Source organism: Myxocyprinus asiaticus, chromosome 6 (assembly GCF_019703515.2).
Source record: "Myxocyprinus asiaticus isolate MX2 ecotype Aquarium Trade chromosome 6, UBuf_Myxa_2, whole genome shotgun sequence".
Taxonomy (NCBI): Eukaryota; Metazoa; Chordata; class Actinopteri; order Cypriniformes; family Catostomidae; genus Myxocyprinus; species Myxocyprinus asiaticus.
This window is the reverse complement of record NC_059349.1, coordinates 3,350,062-3,371,126: the sequence shown is the minus strand read 5'-3', so window position 1 is coordinate 3,371,126 and position 21,065 is coordinate 3,350,062. Positions and strand designations below refer to the sequence as shown.

General features: G+C 38.5%; 1 protein-coding gene and 1 pseudogene across 1 annotated transcript in view; one reads left to right on the top strand and one right to left on the bottom strand.

Annotated features, from left to right (window-relative positions):
* LOC127442946 (gastrula zinc finger protein XlCGF7.1-like) overlaps positions 1-21,065 on the bottom strand; it is an 898,889-nt gene that overhangs the window by 508,026 nt on the left and 369,798 nt on the right. The gene's annotated exons all lie outside the window — the stretch shown is intronic.
* Positions 20,867-21,059, top strand: LOC127443222 (uncharacterized; annotated as a pseudogene).

Genomic DNA, 21,065 nt, shown 5'->3' with positions numbered 1-21,065 from the left:
CCTAATGGAATGACGGATGCCGCCGCCATAAATCCTAATGCTTTCTGAAACAGCTTCCGTGGAAGTGTTCTCCCCAGTTTGAACTGAGACAGACATTGTAGAATGGCTGAAGCAGTAAGTTTCTGTGCTGGCATAACAAAGCCTCTGATTGCGCCAGTAACAGCCAATCGTCAATGTAGTTCAAGAGCTCAGTCTCAGAGGGGCGAGAACTGCATCGATGCACTTTGTGAATGTGCGAGGAGCCAGAGACAGTCCGAAGGGCAGGACTTTTAATTGATTCACTGTTCCCTCGAACATGAAACTCAAAAACATCCTGTGATGTCATACAATTTGGATAAGAAAGGACGCATCCTTCAGATCTATCAACACAAACCAGTCGTGTGGGCGTACATGCAGTAGGATCCGTTTCTGAGTAATCATTTTGAATGGCCGCTTTATTAGTGCGCGATTTAAATGTCTCAGATCCAGGATTGGCGAAGTCTGCCGTCTTTCTTTGGAACAAGAAAACAATGGCTGTAAAACCCTTTTGGCACAATCTATTGCGTTTTTCACGATGAGATTGTGTATTTGGCTCGTAACACTGGCGCGTCTTCAGATGAAACCGTGGAAGACAGAACGCCGTTGAAACGGGGTGGCCGGCGTGCAAATTGGATCGTATAACCATGTTTGATCATTTTTTGCACCCACGTAATGGGACAGAGGGCAATTTGGTTTGCTCACTGTATGATATGATGCGACACTCACTGTAGGGAAGCGGTTGCGCATAATGTGTGTGCTTTGAAGAGGAAAATGCCTCTTTTTTCAGAATGTGTGAGCATCTCGTGCATTTGCAACGAATGCTGTATTGTTTTTTGCACTTATTGCATTTTTTATTGCATTTATTTGAGTGCAAGACATAAAAACAAAATTTTTAACAATATTGTGAACAACAATATTCCTTTTCCGACAAACAGTATTTGGGAGATGGGGAACAGTATTTACACTTAAGTTTATTTTTGTAAATCCCGATATGTGCGTGGAAAATTTTATACATCAGGCCCCTGGCGTAAATATGTGCGCACCGTACGGACACACTTGACTGTGCATACGCACTCTTTTACTGCTGTGTGAGTGAACTGACGACTCCAGCTGGACAAATAATGAACTGAACAGACTGATTATAAGCTCAGATTTTCTTTTAATTCACATTTAGAATAAAAAAGTATGTAGTTAAGCACTTGAAACAGAAGTAATCGTTATCAAGCCAATAGTAGGCTAAATTATTTTTATGTAACTAATAGAAAAGGCATTCAAATATAAGCTGTAAAAGGGAAATATTGGTTTGGGATGCGCTGCGTTTGGAGAACTTTCCAGTGTCATCATAGAGAAGGAACATACAGTAACTATTCAAAGGCTGTATTCATCTCAGTACATGCTTGCAATAGAACAGAAAATATCTCAAACAAAGAAATCTTCGCTGTCATTTTTAAAGACTATCTGTAATGCGATGTGCAATTGACTCTGACTGACGTGAAATGGCTCGGTAAAACGGACAGTAGCTTTAAGACAGGCACTGCTGGCCACATTCAGTAGTCGAACAGATCACTGGAGAGACATGTCTCTTCAGAAACATTATTGTACAGCTGCAAACAGATACAGCTATGCGCATCAAATGTGCTGCCTGCTCCACTTCATCCCGACCCTCATGCAATGAAACCCCGATCTAGTCTAATAAAAACATCATGAAAAGTACATTTGCGTTTTTTTTTTTTTTTTAAATATAAAATACCAGTCAAATATAAAATCTTATGGTGATATTGTCCGATGATATCAGACAATGCTGCACAAAGAATTTTAATAATTTTTGTTTTGTTTCCAGTAATAAATATTTAACTTCTCAATACCCTTAAAACGATTTAAAAGATTTTCTGAGAGGCAAAATTGCTTAGTGTAGAGACACAGATGGTTTTTAGAAGTCTGGCTTTGACGCGTGCTTCTGCCTTGAATAAAATAAACACATTGTCCATACCTTCGAGATAAAGTCGGATATTCCAATCCATTTATTGCCCATTTGGCATTTCAAACAACCAAACAAAACAAAAGGCAAAAGAAATATTCCAAAACTTATATAAAATATTTTATTCAAAACAAACTGTTATTGGCACGAGCACAGCTTTGCAAATACGCTGCACAGCACACTCACGGCACGGTCAAAAAGCTTGTTTGACCTTCCATTGCGCACCTGTAACTCATCATCACCTTACTTAAATACTCAAAATACTCATACGCCCTCTCGTGGCTTAAACAAAAATTACAACTCAATATAATGGCTTCAACATACCAATTGTTAATGATATAGGGCATAAACAATTCAATACATTTATTTACATAAGGAGCCATCAAACAGTCCATTACTCTTACTACTTTTTAGAATAAGAGTACACCATGCATTTTAATCTTTTTCACATTTCTAATAAAAGACAAAGCTTTGTTACTGGTCTTACTATTGTGTTTGTTTTGCTTTGAACTCGTACAGTTCTAACCAAACCATTTTTATTTGGGAAAGTCTCTAGTACTCTTCCAAGAGTCCAATAATTGAGTGAGACTGTAGAATCTGCAATGAGTACAATATCACCAGGCATAAGATTACGCCTCTCTTTGGTCCATTTTTGCCTTTCCTGTAACAAAGGTAAGTACTCTTTTATCCATCTTTTCCAAAAAAGATCTGAGAGGTATTGTACTTATTTTCACCTTCTTCTTACATACTGTTCTGATTTCTCAAAAAGACCAGGAGGATAGATTGGTTTTCTCTTCATTGTAAGAAGATGATTGGGGGTAAGTGCTTAAAGATCATTAGGATCTTCAGACATTTTGGTGATGGGTCAGTCATTGAGAATTGCTTCAGTTTCACACAGCACAGTGTGTAATCCTTCATCATCCAGTGTTTGTTGATTCAAAACAGAGGACAACACCCTTCTTACCATTTGGATGATGCGCTCCTGTGCGCCACCATGATGTGAAGCTAGCTTACCTTTGTGTCATTTGCAGAAGGTACAGCTTGAAAGGATTTTTCTGGCTGTTGCATTTACAAACATTTAAACTACTATATTTATTTGAAAACATATAGAATGTAAATCCCACAGAGCCTTGTGTCACACGAAAGGGATATTTTTAAGAACATTTCATATTTGTTGTGATGTCATAATATCAAATAGTTAAATTGTTTGATTTATAGGGCTAATAAAATAGATATGATACAAAATATCTTTTTAAAAAATCAGCTTTGTGTGAGGCAAAGAAAACCTATTCATGCATGTCCAAGTTGGTTTGGCTTGAAAATGTGATGGGCACAGAGAGTTTAATGGGTATTGTTGCAAATGTCAAACGAATGTCAAATATAAAACTAACTTTACCGCACTACCGAGCAAACGGTTATTATAATGCAAGTGGCCTTAACGATATATTTACTAAGTTGAAGTTAGGCTACTTTTTACTTTCAATAACCTCCTAAAACATAATGGTAATAAACGAGATGTAATACTTGGTTCAGCCATGAACCAGAACACAAACAACATTATATTAAGCATCAATATACTCGAGATGAATTCAAACAAGTGCTACACGCGCACAAATACGGGCATAAGTGATTTGGATTTGAAGCTTGAAGTTACTGTCAATGATCAAACTGTCAATATTAAAATAATAATAAAAAAATAAAAAAAAAAAAAAAAAACAACGACAGCAACGGTAAGAAACCTGCACCGAGCGAGCACAAATGAACGAGTCAGAAAATGAGTGCACTGGACGAGATGCATGACTGACGTCACAGATCCGGAAGATAATTTTGTTATTCTATGTAAGTGAATTAGTTCGATTGTTTCTTTCAACAGCACAAACCGGCACAAATCAAGCACAAACGAATGACACCGGTTTGGAGCGATTTCGACGACATGGGGTGGAAAGTGACGTCACAGCACCGAATCATATTTGTTATTTCTAAGGAATGGAAATAGATAAAGTGTTCATTTTAACGGCACAAACTGGCACAAACGAATGACACCAGTTTGGAGCGATTTAGGGTATGTATACACAACAACGATGTACTAAAAACTGAAATGTTTTTCCTTTGCGTTTTTGAAAAGTTACGCATACAGACGAAAACGATCCCCGTTCACACGGATCCGCGAAAACGACTAAAAATGCTGTATTATGCATTCCAGGCCAGTAGTTGGCGATGTCACTTTGTAAAGAAACACTACACGCCTGCGCAACACTATGCATTCTTCTATAGAGCAGTGAATACAAACAATGAAGATGGCAAAAGCATCGAGCAATTTTGTATGGACGGATGATGAGGTTGCTTTATTACTACAATTACTTTGCTGGAGAAGTGTCAATAAACTCACAATCTTGAGCAGCACAAACACAGTCCTGCAGTCCGTCATTGTAGATTTGAATGTCTCGCACATTGTTTTGAATTACTCGCGTGCATGCCTATAGACTGAACTCTCAAGATTATTCAATAAACGCTGCTCATTTTTACCATCACTTCGTCTCCTGCCTTCTTCTGTATTCCCCCTACTGATTCTTGAGCAGGTAGGAGAGTAAGTTAATATAAATGCCTGTTGATATGGATTGGTTTTGGCTATCTTCTGATGTAGAGAGAGGTCTTGTGTACACTGGATCTAACATGCATTTTCACTGCCTCATGTTTTCATATTCTAAGCATATCATTGAATACTGTACATGGCATCACATCTCTGTCTATAAGCTATATACAGTTGTGATCAAAAGTTTGCACACCCTGGCAGAAATTGTGAAATTTTGGCATTGATTTTGAAAATATGACTGATCATGCAAAAAACTGTCTTTTATTTAAGGATAGTGATCATATGAAGCCAATTATCACATATTTGTTTGGCTCCTTTTTAAATCATAACGATAATAGAAATCACCCCAATGGCTCTGATCAAAAATGTACATACCCTTGAATGTTTGGCCTTGTTACAGACACCCAAGGTGACACACACAGGTTTAAATGGCAATTAAAGGTTAATTTCCCACACCTGTGGCTTTTAAAATTGCAAAAGCTCTGGAAAAAGACTGTGTAGTTGTTTCAAGGAGCACAATACGACGACACTTGAACAAAAATGAGCTGCATGGTCGAGTTGCCAGAAAGAAGCCTTTACTGTGCCAATGCCACAAAAAAGCCCAGTTACAATATGCCTGACAACACCTTGACACACTGAAATTTGGAGTGACAAGATCAAAATAGAGTTTATCACAACCATAAGCGTTATGTTTGGAGAGGGGTCAACAAGGCCTATAGTGAAAAGAATACCATCCCCACTGTGAAGCTTGGTGGTAGCTCATTGATGTTTTGGGGGTGTGTGAGCTCTAAAGGCATGGGGAATCTTGTGAAAATTGATGGCAAGATGAATGCAGCATGTTATCAGAAAATACTGGCAGAAAATTTGCATTCTTCTGCACGAAAGCTACGCATGGGATGCCCTTGGACTTTCCAGCACGACAATGACCCTAAGCACAAGGCCAAGTTGACTCTCCAGTGGTTACCGCAGAAAAAGGTGAAGGTTCTGAAGTGACCATCACAGTCTCCTGACCTTAATATCATCGAGCCACTCTGGGGAGATCTGAAACGTGCGGTTCATGCAAGACGACCAAAGATTTTGCATGACCTGGAGACATTTTGCCAAGGCAAATAGGCAGCTATACCACCTACAAGAATTTGGGGCCTCATAGACAACTATTACAAAAGACTGCACGCTGTCATTGATGCTAAAGGGGGCAATACACAGTATTAAGAACTAAAGGTATGCAGCCTTTTGAACAGGGGTCATTTCATTTTTTTCTTTGTTGCCACGTTTTGTTTTATGATTGTGCCATTCTGTTATAACCTACAGTTGAATATGAATCCCATAAGAAATAAAAGAAATATGTTTTCACTCATGTTTTCTTTAAAAATGGTACATATATTACCAGTTCTCCAAGGGTATGCAAACTTTTGAGCACAACTGTACATAAGCGGTGGGTGAATGAATTGCAGGGTAAAGGTACATCAAATAAAATTAAATAAATAACATTTAAAATACAAATACATTTTCCCCATCTGAATCCATACATTAATTTCAAGATTTTCAAACTGCAGGTTCTGCCTACTGTTCAATGTTCACACTCCATACACAACACTCCAAATGAATAAATTGTTGATTATTGTTATTTGCACAGACACCAGTATTCATATTGATAATTATACATCTTAAATTGATGCCTATCAATCCAATATTCTTAATATAACATGTAATATGCGTGCACATGACGTCAACATTTTCACAAATTCCCATTTTCATAGCAAAAACGAAGCCATGAACAGAATTCAAAGACATGCTTAGAATATAAAAACATGAGGCAGTGAAAACCAGAAAAGTACACAAGATCTCTCTCTCCCTCAGAAGATATCCAAAATCAATCTACAGTTCACTACGTTAACTTACTCTCTTACCTGCCCAAGAGTCAGCAGGGGGAATACAGAAGAAGGCAGGAGACGAAGTGATGGTAAAAATGAGCAGAGTTTATTGAATAATCTTGAGAGTTCAGTCTATAGGCATGCACGCGAGTACTTCAAAACAATGCGCGAGACATTAAAAACTACAATGGCGGACTACAGGACTGTGTTTGTGCTGCTCAAGATTTTGAGTTTATTGACGCTTCTCCAGCAAAGTAATTGTAGTAATAAAGCAACCTCAACGTCCGTCCAGACAAAATTGCTCGATGCTTTTGCCGTCATTGTTTGTATTCACCGCTCTGTGGAAGAATGCTTGTGTGTGCAGGCGCGTAGTGTTTCTTTACAAAGTGACATCGCCAACTACTGGCCTGGCATGCATAATACAGCATTTTTAGTCGTTTTCACGGATCCGTGTGAACGGGGATCGGTTTGATAACGTTGTCGTCTGTACGCGTAACTTTTCAAAAACGCAAAGGAAAAACGTTTCCGTTTTTAGTACATCATTGTCGTGTAAACGTACCCTAAGGAAGGGAAATAGTTACAACGTTTGTTTTAACGGCACAAACCGAGCACAAACGACCAGCACCGGTTTGGATTGATTTGAGCGAGATGGGGTGGAGAGTGACGTCATACAGCCAAAAAAAGAATGCTTAATATCTCAAACACCAAACCATCACAAACGTTTGTTTTTGCGGCACAAACACAGCACAAACACAGCACAAATGAATTGAATAGTTTTTGGTGATTATTTAATTATATGGGGTGCCAACTTCAAGGACGTCCTTAACCTAAATACTCAAAATGCTCTTACGCTCTCTAGTGGCTCAAACAAAAATTACAACTGAATATAATAGCTCCAACACTTAAGTTAGATTTATGTCTGCAAAGATAAAAATATTTTGCCTAGGGATATTCAAGATATATTTTTTGAAAACAAGTTAATATCTTAATAAATGATGTTTCTTCACAGTGCACTATCTAACCTTATATGTGACATTTACAGTCTTATTTCTTATAATACAGTTTCTCGTACTGTTGAACGCAGTAATCACGTGTCTGAACGGTGAAATGCATATGACAGTTGTATGTGGATGAGGATATGCATAGTAAAAACAGGTGTTGTACTCTCCATACATGGTTATTTTGGGGAGGAGATGGGGTGGGGAATGAATCACGTGCATGTACGTGCAAACTTCCACTACATGGGATTTATTAAGGGAACTATGCGCAGGTTCTGGCGTACCTATGGTTTTATAAATCGGAATTTCTTTTGTGCGCATGCAAAATCTGACTTTTGTGCTTACGCACACTTTTAGGAAGAAATCTAAGCAGAGTTTTCTACATGAGGCCCCTGGTGTTTATATGGGTCTCGCTCACTGGTGTTAAAAACTAACACTGAAGCAGGGTTGAATCTACAGCAGATAATTAAATAAAGTAGGTACACTCTCTGAGTGATGATTGATCATTAGTGATGACACCTGATGTTAGCAAGCAGAGTCTGCTGAAGGAAAGAGAAACAATAAGAACAGGAAATCAAGAGAACAAACCAGCAAACACCACAACAATTGAATCTGTCTTACAGTCACACAACATTAGATGTACATCAACTGCAAATAAAATATGCTCTTGGACAACAAATTAAATGTCTCAACATCTCACAGAAGAATGCTTGAAAATGCTCAAAATACAACATTGGAGTTCTATTATTATAAGTAACTTTGGGATTTTTTATTTTTATTTTTTCATGTGTGCAAAAGATTAGGAGTTAATAAAGCTTTTGCTTTATTTAGTGTTGCTGATTTTGTGTTATTTTTTATTTTGTTATTTTCAATAACACCATTATTAATAGTCACCATTACAGTGATTAGTGTTATCTTTGGTTAGGCACTTGAACCTTCATCTTTGTTACCAAGTTCTTTTCCAATCAGTACAATAATATTTTATCAAAACAAGTGTATTTGTACTATAATGAGAGACAATACGACCAGATGAATGTGGGTTTTTTCTTATTTTGAAACTGGTCAGTTAGAAGTGTGATGCCCTGATTTTATTTGATGGAAGCTCTCTGTAAATAAAATTAAATCTACATTATTCATAGCAATAAATATGAGAAAGTTACTACAACAGATGTTTGTGAAGTTGAGCAGACACTGCCAGTAAGAGATGCAACATCCATTTTTTTGTTATTTTTTTTTTCTAATTATAATTAGACATACGGACATAAACATTTGGCATACAAAACTCATCAATGGTGACAATCAACAAACTCATTTTTAGATTCATGCCGCAATGCATGCTGGGTGCCAATAAAGTGCATCTGGCTCTCAGTTGTATTTGTGCATAATAACTAAAATTGGAATGAATGCTATCCACTGGTTCTAAATTTAGATGTGGACATAACCCTAACCCTAATTTAGATTTTAGGGTTAGGTCCCAAGAAGTCAATCCAAACATTTCAAGATATATATCTCTTAGGGTTGGGTTCCCAGTTACACAATGGAAGGATGAAGCTAAAATATGATCATAACACACTAGATCTACCGTCTACGTTGAAATCATAAAATACATTGGAATAATAAAATAACTTAATCACATAAATCAGTTTTATTGTGTGATTTCAAAACAGCGCAGCACATTTAATCATAATCCATGACAATGTGAAATTTCAAGTGTGATTTCACTTAAAATGTTAATAAAATGCATCTGGCTCCCTGTTGTATTTGTGCATGATTACTAAAATTGGACTAAATTCTAACCACTGGTTCTAAATTTAGATTTTAGGGTTAGGTTCCAAGAAGTCAATCCAAACATTACAAATTAGTTTTTAGGGTTATGTTCCAAGAAGTCAATCCAAACATTTCAAGATATATACCTCTTAGGGTTAGGGTTACAAGAAGCATATCCACTGGTTCCAAATGCAGATTTTATGGTTTGGTTCCTAGAAGTCAGTCCAAACATTCAAAGATATATATCTCTTAGGGTAGGGTTCCCAGTTACACAATGGAAGGATGAAGCTAAAATATGATTATAACACACTAGATCTACCATATACATTGAAATAATCAAATGCATTGGAATAATAAAATGATTCCATCACGTACTGGTTGTAAATATTATTGTGTGATCTGAAAACAGCACAGCACATTCAATCACAATCCATGACAATGTGAAATTTCAAGTGTTATTTCACTTAAAATATTAATAAAGCGCATCTGGCTCCCAGTTGTATTTGTGCATGATAACTAAAATTTGATTGAATTCTATCCACTTGTTCCAAATTTAGATTTTAAGGTTAGGTTCTAAGTCAATCCAAACATTCCAAATTAGTTGTTAGGGCTAGGTTCCAAGAAGTCAGTGCAAACATTCCAAGATATATATCTCTAAGGGATGGTTTCCCAGTTAGACAATAGATGGATGAAGCTAAAAAACATGATCTTATCACACTAGATCAACCATCCACATTGAAATCATCAAATACATTGGAATAATAAGATGATTATATCACAAACTGGTTGTGAATTTTATTGTGTGATCTTAAAACAGCACAGCATATTCAGTCACAATCCTTGACATTATGAAATTTCAAGTGTGATTTCACTTTAATTGTTAATAAAGTGCTTCTGGATTCCAGGTGTATATGTGCATGATAACTTTTTACATTTATACTTTAATTCCTTATGAACTGCTGTGTTGAGTGTCAAAACAGTTATACACGGGGCAATGATAACATTAACAGAGAGAAAAACTAGTTTTATTGTTTTCCAATTTCATAAAAAACTGGCCAAGGTGTACATGATAAATTAATTACAACATTCATACAACATTTACAATAGCTTTATGTAAAGGGTTAAAGAGTCATACATGAGAGAGTCATCAAATTCATTGAAAATATACATTGGAAATTCACCACAGGTCTTGAACGGCTTGTGAATGAAAAAGAGAGTAACAACATTTATAAATAAATTCATTTACATAACTACATGTAAAACGTTATACTCAAAATCTCCTATTGCTATGGCCAACATCTAAATATACATAACCATTAAGAAACTATGGCTTTCCAAAATGTAACTTCGTGTTTCAAAATGGTTATATGTTAAAAGCTGTGGTTATAATCGCAAAACAGAAATTCCAAACTATAACTTGAAGGGTGTGTGTGTGTGTGTGTGTGTGTGTGTGTGTGTGTGTGTGTGTGTTGATACTAAAAGGATGATTTAAACTTTTAATAAGAACAGAGACAGGAGCTGCCTGGTGTCCAAAAAAGGCAGATGATATATGTGCATTAATTAGTGCTAGAGATGAGATTAAATATATGCATGTGCATGGACATATATGTCTCCATTTTACAGGAATGTGTGTAACCAATGACTGTAATAAGGGAAATCATTTAATATACTAATTAAATTAATGCAGAAAGTAATGATAGTTAGTCAATATAAAATATGTAACCATATGGAAGGATTACAGTGTGTTTTCTGCATATAAAATGAAATGTTCATGCTTTCACCATCACTGAAGCAAGTTGGGGACAAGGGTGACCAGCTAGAAGGGAGACAACAAAGACAAAACTAGGGAGACATAAGGTGATTTCATTGGATGAAAAAGCCATCACTCAAAGCGATAAGGAGAACAGAAACTGTATAAAAATGCATGATTCTGAAGTGTAATTTGAGATGCTCCATGAACCACCTCAGCTTTGTTACTCTGTAATAAAAGTCTACTTTTGGAATCAGAACTTTACGCAAATCTTTGAATCGTCTGTGCTTTGTGATATAAGTATAAGATTAACCAAACTGAGAAAGAGCAGCTGTTGTGATTGTTGGATGTGTGCCAGATCATAACTCCTAAAACCAGGCTGTAGCTTAGAAGCTTATTTGACTTTATACAGAGAATTTATACGGTCAAGTGGTATAACTGTGCTTAGGGTTAAAGTTCATATCACAGTGAGAAGTAAGAATATTGAAATTATAAAGAACTTTAAAGTGATTGAATTCCATTTGGGAAATCTTATCACATTATCTAGACAAACAATGAAGTTTTGAGCCAGTGTATTGCTTTAAACTAAAGTCAAATAAGTAATTGGATTTTAAACAAAGGTTGTATTGAAGATAAGTGTGGTTACATTACAATAAGGTATAATTATGGCAAACACTCCAGTGGAAATACTAAAATCTAGAAATCCACTGTGTAGAGAATTGATTGATAAAATCTCAAAGAAATGGGAAAGAGAAATTAGTTGAAATAAAAAAGGTGAAACTGACTAATAAGGAAATGTTTTTCCAAAACCAAATTCTATTTTGTAACTTGAGTATGAAAAGCAAACCTTAAATGTGAACACTTCACATTCATGTGTCTGTTTTACATTCTGTCTGATCCAGTTTATGAGAGAATAAAATTTTGAACAATATTAAATTAAACATTGTAAAGTCTTGATATCTAAATGAAAGAACCCATTATTATTTGTTTTGTTTTTGATTTCCTATGTGTTTAAGTATGTCTGGAGAACAAATTTACATGTGAGTTGCAACTTTATCAGTGTAAACTTGATCATCAACAAAAATAAGATAGGTAGAGTTTATTATTTTGTCAGGGACTGTCTGATGGAGAGATTGAGTGAGATGCTGTTACTGCCCTGAATTAGTGCCCTGAATAAAATATATTCAGGGCACTAAATAAAATTAACATTTTCTTCTTTTGGAAGTGCATAAAATGGAAAATGTTATTCGTGCTAGAAGTTCTGATTTGAAGATTTAAGAAATATCTTTGATGTATTTGATTGTAAAAAATATTGATAATGCTAAGGAAAAATTGGTCATTGGTAGTAAGTGAAACCCATGGAGAAACGTTAAGATTAAATTGAACATCATAATTTCCTCAACTATGAATGTTAATAACTTCATATTCATGGATCTATTCTGTGTGTGTCTTTGATACTAACTATGTTTTACCCTTTCTTTTGTCATCATTGTGTGTATGTTGTTCACTAACACATTCTGGAACCAGTCTCTCACCATTGCAGATAGCTGGGCCAGATGATTTATTGAAGCTGCTAATACTGCAGGAGGAAGTCCAGAGAAAAAGAAGACTGAAAATGAGGTGTGCTTTTATCCGATTGGTCCTCCCGCTCTCATGACTGCTTGTAATCATTACTGATTTGCCGTTTCTAATGTGGATTAAAATTTCTCTGGATAAATTGATTTCAGTCTTATACCACCAATTGGGTTTATGATTTTCCAGACTGCCATCTATGGGTTCAGTACATTTACATTTACATTTATTCATTTGGCAGATGCTTTTATCCAAAGCGAATCATCTTAAGGAGACAGTGGTATGAAAAGTGCCATATTACAAAGTTTCACTAGCATCATAATAGTATTCAAAGCAGATTAATGTGCAACAAGAATTATTTTATTTATTTATTTATTTATTTTTTTTTTTAATGACTGGTTAAGTGTTCATGTCTAAATTGTTCTGAGGGTCTAAATTTAAATCCAGCATCTAACCACTGATTTATTGATTTGAAAAGTAAATATTACAAACTTGATGGCAAAGTTAGAGTTACCTATTGGATTGGTTACTCCCACAAATTTTCCAGAGAGTACCCTCACTTTAAATAAAGGTTAGTGGGTGCTACAAAGAAGGATTGGGTGTCTTTTTCTAGTACTACTATTTGTATTTTGAAATTAATCCATAAAAGTCTCAATATAGAGGCATACAGTTTCTACACTGTGACGTTTGGTTCTGCTATTTAACTGAATCATTTTTCAGGAAATTCTGATAAGTATAAGAGAATATTAACTGAAATAAAATCTTATTGTTAAATGATGTTGAAACATTAGGATATAAAAAAATAAGAGACATGATAAATTAAAAGGATGTAGTGTATTTGTCATGTGTATTTATGTTGATTCATGTCATTATTTTGAAATATCTAGTTCCTGTTTCATGTCATGTGTTCCCTAGTTATGTGATTCTTGTTTCCCTCCATGTTCTCTTGTTTTCATTGAGTTATTGTCTTGTTATCTTGTTATCAGTTCTGTCTGTTCATTTGTTCCCTTGTCATTGTTTTACCCCTTGTCCATGTATTTAAGCCCTCATGTTTTCCATTGTCCTTGGTCAGGTATTGTATGTTTGGTTACGTTGTCAAGTTAAGTCAAGTCAAGTCGTCAAACACCAGCAGCAACGTTACAGAAACTACCTGACCTAACCATGAACTCAGCAATCCAAATCCTACGCCTATGTCAGGGGAATCGTCCCCTGGAGGATTATTTGGAGGATTTCTGCGCTCTGGCCTTTTGGGTGGACTTTTATGAGGTTGCCCTCAAAGACTGTTTCTGTTTTGGATTAAGTGAGCCAGTTTCCTCCCTGATGTCTGGCGGTCGGAGTACTTACAGCCTGGCTCAGTATATCTAGTATACCTTGCCCTGCAGATTATTGGTTCTACGTTCATTGTAAGGGAGGTGGATGCCGAGTCGGAGTCCCACATCATGGTCGACAAGCCAGCATCCCACGTCATGGTCGATGAGCCAGCGTCCCACGACATGGCCGCCGAGCCAGCGTCCCACAACATGGCCTCCGAGCCAGCGTCCCACGACATGGCTGCCGAGCCAGAGTTCCACGACATGGCTGCCTAGCCAGAGTTCCACGTCATGGCTGCCGAGCCAGAGTTCCTCGTCATGGTCGCTGAGATAGCGCCATCTTTAGCAACGCCTTAGCCTGCTCCATGCCATGTCACAGCATAGCCTCAGCCTGCTCCATGTCATGTCACAGCAACGCCTCAGCCTGCTCCATGCCATTTTACAGCAACGCCTCAGCCTGCTCCATGCCATGTCACAGCAACGCCTCAGCCTGCTCCATGCCATGTCACAGCAACGCCTCAGCATGCTCCATGCCATGTCACAGCAACGCCTCAGCCTGCTCCATGCAATGTCACAGCAACTCCTCAGCCTGCTCCATGCCATGTCACAGCAACGCCTCAGCCTGCTCCATGCCATGTCACAGCAACGCCTCAGCCTGCTCCATGCCATGACACAGCAACACCTCAGCCTGCTCCATGCCATGTCACAGTAAAGCCTCACCCTGCTCCATGCCTTGTCACAGCCACGCCTGAGCCTGCTCCATGCCACGTCACAGCCATGCCTGAGTCTGCTCCATGCCATGTCATAACCATGTCTGAGCTATTGGACCTGGAGATGGTTCCTGCCCTTGTACCCATCCTTAATTCTCCTGATCAGGCAAGGGGAACTTTTGACCCTCCGACCCCGCCTAGACCCTCTGAGCCCTGGACTCCGCCTTGGCCTGTCGATCCCTCGACATCACCTTGGCTCTACGTTCCCTCGGCTCCACTGTGGTCCTTCAGCCTGTTGGCTTTACCGGGGTCCCTCGTTCCTCCAGCTCCACCTTGGTCAGTCAGTCACCTGGCTCTGCCTTGGCTCTCCGATTATCTGGCTACGTCTCGTCCCTCTGATCTGTCAGCTCTACTGGGGACCTCCTTCCCTATGGCTCCACCTTGGTCCTCAGTCCCACCGGCTCCGCCTCAGTCTTCCGATCCCCCAGCTCCGCCTTGCTCCTCTGAGCCTCTGGCGCTGCCTTGGTCCTCCCTGCCTCCGGCTCCACCCTGGCCCTTCGATTCTTTGGCTACACTCCGGGTATCCAGTTCTCCATGGCTCCGCCCCTCGAGCCTCTCACAGCTCCGCCTTCCATGGCTCTGCCCCTCGAGCCTCTCATGGCTCCACCCCCTATGGGCTCCGCCCTGATCTCATGCTCCAAGTCATGCCTCAATAACCCCCCAGCTCCCTATTGAACTTTTAAAATTATGCCATGTTTTATGTGTTTTGTTCATGTGTCGGGTGTCGGGAGCCACCCCTTAGTGGGGGGGATATCTCATGTGTATTTTGTTGATTCATGTATTTCATGTCTTTTATTTTGAAATATCTAGTTCCTGTTTCATATAATGTGTTCCCTAGTCATGTGATTCCTGTTTCCCTCCATGTTCTTGTGTCTTGTTTTCAATGGGTTAATGTCTTGTTAACTGGTTATCAGTTCTGTCTGTTCATTGGTTCCATCGTCATTGTTTTACCCCTTGTCCATGTATTTAAGCCCTCATGTTTTCCATTGTCCATTGTCAGATATTGTGTGTTTGGTAACATGTCATGCTAAGTCTAAGTCAATTCAAGTCAAGTTTATGTTCATGTTAGTTGTTCATGTTTATGTTTTGTTTAGTTCACGTTTATAGTTAGGGTTTTGGATATCACTTACGTAAATAAATTGCACTTGGGTTCTTCATTCCATCGTCTCTTTGTTTACCTCATCGCTCAGCATCATTACAGTATTTTAATGATCAATTATTTCAAAACACAACAAAAGAGATTTGTTTGAATTTCCATTGTGCCTCTTTACTACTTTATTCTGTTTAAACTTTTACTTACTTTTCTGTTAGTTTAAAAAGGTGATTTATGTTGTTTCATTAGATAGAAAGGAAGTTCCTTCTCCTGAGAAAGAGTAAGGAAAGGGAGTAAGTAATAATAAGAGAGTTATTTGACTTAAAAAAAGAGGGGATTATATTAATAATAAGATGACAGGACTGCAATGTAGGTGTTGTAAATTTAAAGCTCTGCTCGAACAGAAGGCTAAAGTAAGCTGTATTGAATGTAAAGTGAATGTCGAAAAAGAAAGGCAAAGTTTGTGTTTTATTAAAGATTTGAAGGTTCTACAGTACATAAAAATATGTATGTTGTCTGAATGGACAAAAGAAAGTAGGGGATGATAGAAGTAGGTTGAAAGTTCTGGAAGAGGTTTTCTTGAAGATGGTTTAAGATGGGAAAGTTTGAAAGAAACCTTTGGAGGAGGATCACGTGATGCCATGCGAGAAGCAGATGTGTGAAACACGAGCTCTGCGCACTTTGCTGTTTTTTAAAATTATATTCATGTTATAATCCATTGAGATTCGATACACCCAGTACATATTTGTTCTTTGAGGTAAACATGGCAAAGAAGTCAAAATTCTCAGGCTCTGGAGACATTAAAAGACACTTATATGCTCAAGCTGAAACCTCTGAAGGGCCTGCGAGCCGGGGATTAGATTTGGATGGCACATCGGGAGATGAAAGCGTCAACTGTCCAACATCTCGGTGATGCTGATGAAGGCTGTTGCTGACTTGGAGGATCTCGCTGTAATACGTCGATCGATTATGGCGATGGAAATAAAATTCTTTGAGAAACGAATCGATTATCTGGAATCATCAGAAAGGGAATTATCCGCTAATCCACCCGCATCCAAAATAGTCGTGGAACATTTTTTGGAAAAACTTTACGATTTGGAAAATAGGAGCCGAAGGAATAACATCGAATTGCTGGAATTCCTGAGCATGAAGAAGACAGAGATATGGTGAAATTCCTGGATGAGCACTTCCGAGTCTGCTCAACATAACAGGCCATAAACTGGAAATCGAGCGAGCTCACAGAGTCCTGGCTTGCAGATCTGTTGAGGGAGACAGGCCGATCAATCCTGGCCAAATTTCCGATAAAGATCTCGTGTTGCACCAGGCAAAGGAAAGCTTTCTTGGAAGAATCACAATATTTTCTTGTTCCCGGACTTTGTGAATGTGACAAGAGAGAAACGCGATCGATTCAAGGAATGTAAGAAACTCTTACATCAACGGAAGATTGCTGATGTTTCCGGCCAAAATGAGAATAGAAACGAAGGATGGTCTCAGGGTATTTACGTGTCCAAAGCAAGCACTGTCTTTTATTAAAACAATGGGTGAGTAAGCCATTTGGGATTTTTCATGTAGCTTCAGAGTGGATTAACTCGCTGTACTTACTCTGGCTGTCTGAGGAAGCTGGGCGCCATTTTTGTTTCTTTTTGCGCTGGCTCCGTCTAGCGGCTGGAATTTGTTTTGTGGAATGACTCCTTTAAGAAACTTTTGCATGGATGGATGATCGCTTTTACACTGAAGTTCCCGGCCAGATTGAGAACGGACACTAAGAATGACTACAAATTATCTTCATGCCTACACAAAGGATGTCTTTTATAAAGTTGACGGACTGAGTAAGTCATGTTGTTATATTTTTTGTATTTAAAAAAACAAACAATTATGCAGCCTCCGAGTGAATTTGACTCGCTAAATACACACTTGAACATTCGAGAAACCGGTATGTCTGTTTTGTTTTTTGTGTTTTTTTTTTTTTTGTTCCATTGTGTTCCGTTGTTTTGTGGAATAACACTCTATTGGGACAGTTGTAGATGAATCTGTTCGTTCTTTGTGCTTTTGCCTCCTGTTGGCTGGAGTTTATTTTTGTGGAGTATTTTTAAGGGACATTAGAATGATTATGTTATGTGCTGCACTCATAACAGCTGGCTCACTGAACACTTGTTTATCTGTCCGAGGAAACTGAACGGCTTTATATCAGCTGGAGTTTGTTTTGTGGAGGAACACACCTTTGAGACAGTTTTGTGAATTAATCTACATGTTCTTTGTGTTTACTCTGCCTATTGGCTGGGGTCTGTTTTACAAAGTATTTTCTGTTATGTGGTGTTGCCATACTAAATTTGTGCAGAAGCACCAGACTTGAATAATCCGACGGCAAAGTTGTCGCAGGGGCTCTCGTAAGCATACATGGACCTTTTGAGTTTAGAGGGATGGACGCCGGTTGGCGCTGTTGTGTGTGGGGTTAATGCGCACATTTTTATTTTTTCTGTTTGTTTTGTTTGGGGGAAAGTTCAGGGTTTGATTGTTGCAATAATGTTGGAATGTGGTCTGTATAATCTTGTTTTTGACACACAATTTATTTTTTCTATTATATCAAAATGTCAAATGTTAATGTGAGTGGACTGTCTTTCTCCACATGGAATGTGAATGGGTTGGAGCACCCCATAAAAAGAAGGAAGGTTATTTCTTTTCTTAAACGTAAGAAATATGATATAGTGTTTCTTCAAGAAATGCATCTTTCCCCACAGAAAGCTTAAAAATTTGGGAAGATATGGGGTGGACATGTTTTCTTTAGCGCTGGCTCAAGTAATTCATTATATTGGTAAATAAACATCTACAATTCAAATTTCTCAAACAGATTAAAGATGAATCAGGAAGAATCATTATTTTTTTAGCTGAAATTCAGGGGCAAAGTTTGATTTTGGCTAATATTTACACACCTAACACTGATGATCAGGGCTTTTTTATAGATCTTGAAGGGATGTTGCAAGCCGCTGGCACGCCTCATGATATAATATTGAGAGGAGATTTTAATCTATTGATGAACTCAGTCCTTGATCATAGTGAAGCAAAAGTGTGTAAGCCCCCTAGAGCAACATTGACGCTTCACAGAATGTTTAAAAATCTTGGTCTTACAGATATTTGGAGACTTTTGAACCCATCTGGGAGGGACTATACATTTTTTTCATCAGTCCATTAGATTTATTCTAGAATAGATTTTTTTATATATCTAAAACCCTTTCCAAATTTCATCTGTTGTTGAATGCTCAATTGGAAATATCTTAGTCCTCAGATCACGCCCTGGTGAGTTTAGAGGTGTTGCCACATACAGAGAAAAATAAATCATATAGTTGGCACTTTAATGTATCTCTTTTGCAAAATCCTGATTTTCAACAAATATTAAAGGCTGAAATCAGTGTTTACATGGAGACCAACTTGTCCTCAGTATCCTCTGTGGGCATGGCTTGGGAGGCACTTAAGGCGGTTCTTAGGGATCGGATCATACAGTATGCCTCATTCATCTAAAAATCCAAAGCACGAGGACTTGTGGAATTGGAAGAGAATATTAAAAGTGTTGAGCTGAAGCACCGAATGTTGTCTAATGGCCTCAGAGAACTGACCCGTTTGAAATACAGATATAATACTATTTTGTCACGGAAAGTGGAGTTTTGGTTATTCAGGGCAAGACAGTCATATTTGTTTCAGGGGACAAAGAAGGAAAACATTTGGCTAGATATATAAAACAGAGAGAGTCCTTTTCTACCATTCCCTCAGTGAAATCTGCTGATCATCCTCGCAGTAGCAGACCATGTGAAACAACACCTGCACAGGATCGGTACATCCGAATATCACACCTGTGGGACAGGTACAGGATGGCAACAACAACTGCCTGAGTTACACCAGGAACGCACAATCCCTCCATCAGTGCTCAGACTGTCTGCAATAGGCTGAGAGAGGCTGAACTGAGAGCTTGTAGGCCTGTTGTAAGGCAGGTCCTTACCAGACACCACCAGCAACAATGTCGCCTATGGGCACAAACCCACCTTCGCTGGACCAGACAGGACTGGCAAAAAGTGCTCTTCACTGATGAGTCGCAGTTTTGTCTCACCAGGGGTGATGGTCAGACTCACGTTTATCGTTGAAGGAGTGAGCGTTACACTGAGGCCTGTATTCTGGAGTGGTATCGATTTGGAGGTGGAGGGTCCGTCATGGTCTGGGGCAGTGTGTTACAGCATCATCGGATTGAGTTTGTTGTCATTGCAGGCAATCTCAGTGCTGTGCTTTACAGGTAAGACATCCTCCTCCCTCATGTGGTACCCTTCCTGCAGGCTCATCCTGACATGACCCTCCAGCATGACAATGCCATCAGCCATACTGCTCGTTCTGTGCATGATTTCCTGTAAGACATGAATGTCAGTGTTCTGCCATGGCCAGTGAAGAACCCGGATCTCAATCCCATTGAGCACATCTGGGACCTGTTGGATCGGAGGGTGAGGGCTAGGGCCATTCCCCCCAGAAATGTCCGGGAACTTGCAAGTGCCTTGGTGGAAGAGTGGGGTAACATATCACAGCAAGAACAGGCAAATCTGGTGCAGTCCATGAGGAGGAGATGCACTGCAGTACTTAATGCAGCTGGTGACTGTTACTTTTGATTTGGATGATCTGGTCATTAATTAGAGAGACTGTGTGACCTAAAATTGGTCAATAGAAAGTGGTGGGTGAAGGGACTGGATTGTGAAGTAGCACTCTTGAATTAGGCTATGTTAGTGGGACTTTGTAGGAAGTTCCAATGGAGGGAATATATGGAATGTTTTTATTTAATCATTCAGTTAATCCATTTTTGATCATTAAATTAATATGTATGCAAAATGCAGTAGTCGTGCATTTTCCAACAAGTCGGGGTCAAGGGTGACCAGCTAGAAGAGAGACGGCAAAGACGAAACTAGGGAGGCGTAAGGTGATTTCAATGGATGAAGAGGCCATCACTTAAAGAGATAAGGGGAACAGAAACTGTATAAAAAAAATGCATGATTCTGAAGTGCAATTTTAGATGCTCCATGGACCACCTCGGCTTTGTTACTCTGTAATAAAAGTCTATTTTTGGAATCAGAACTTTGCGCCTCCAATAAATCTTTGACTCGACTGTGCTTTGATTGCTTTGAACATTTTTAGCATGGAAATGAGTTTCAAAAGATTTGTCTTTCTACCACGATGATAAGTTTTGATGCTCTTTTCTTAGCAGTAATCAGGCACCAAGAAATGACTTTGTTCATACCTCTTTGCCGTTCATGAGAGTTCTCTATTGTATTTGGCAATATGGAGGAAAGGAGTATGATCAGAGTGGTGGTTTT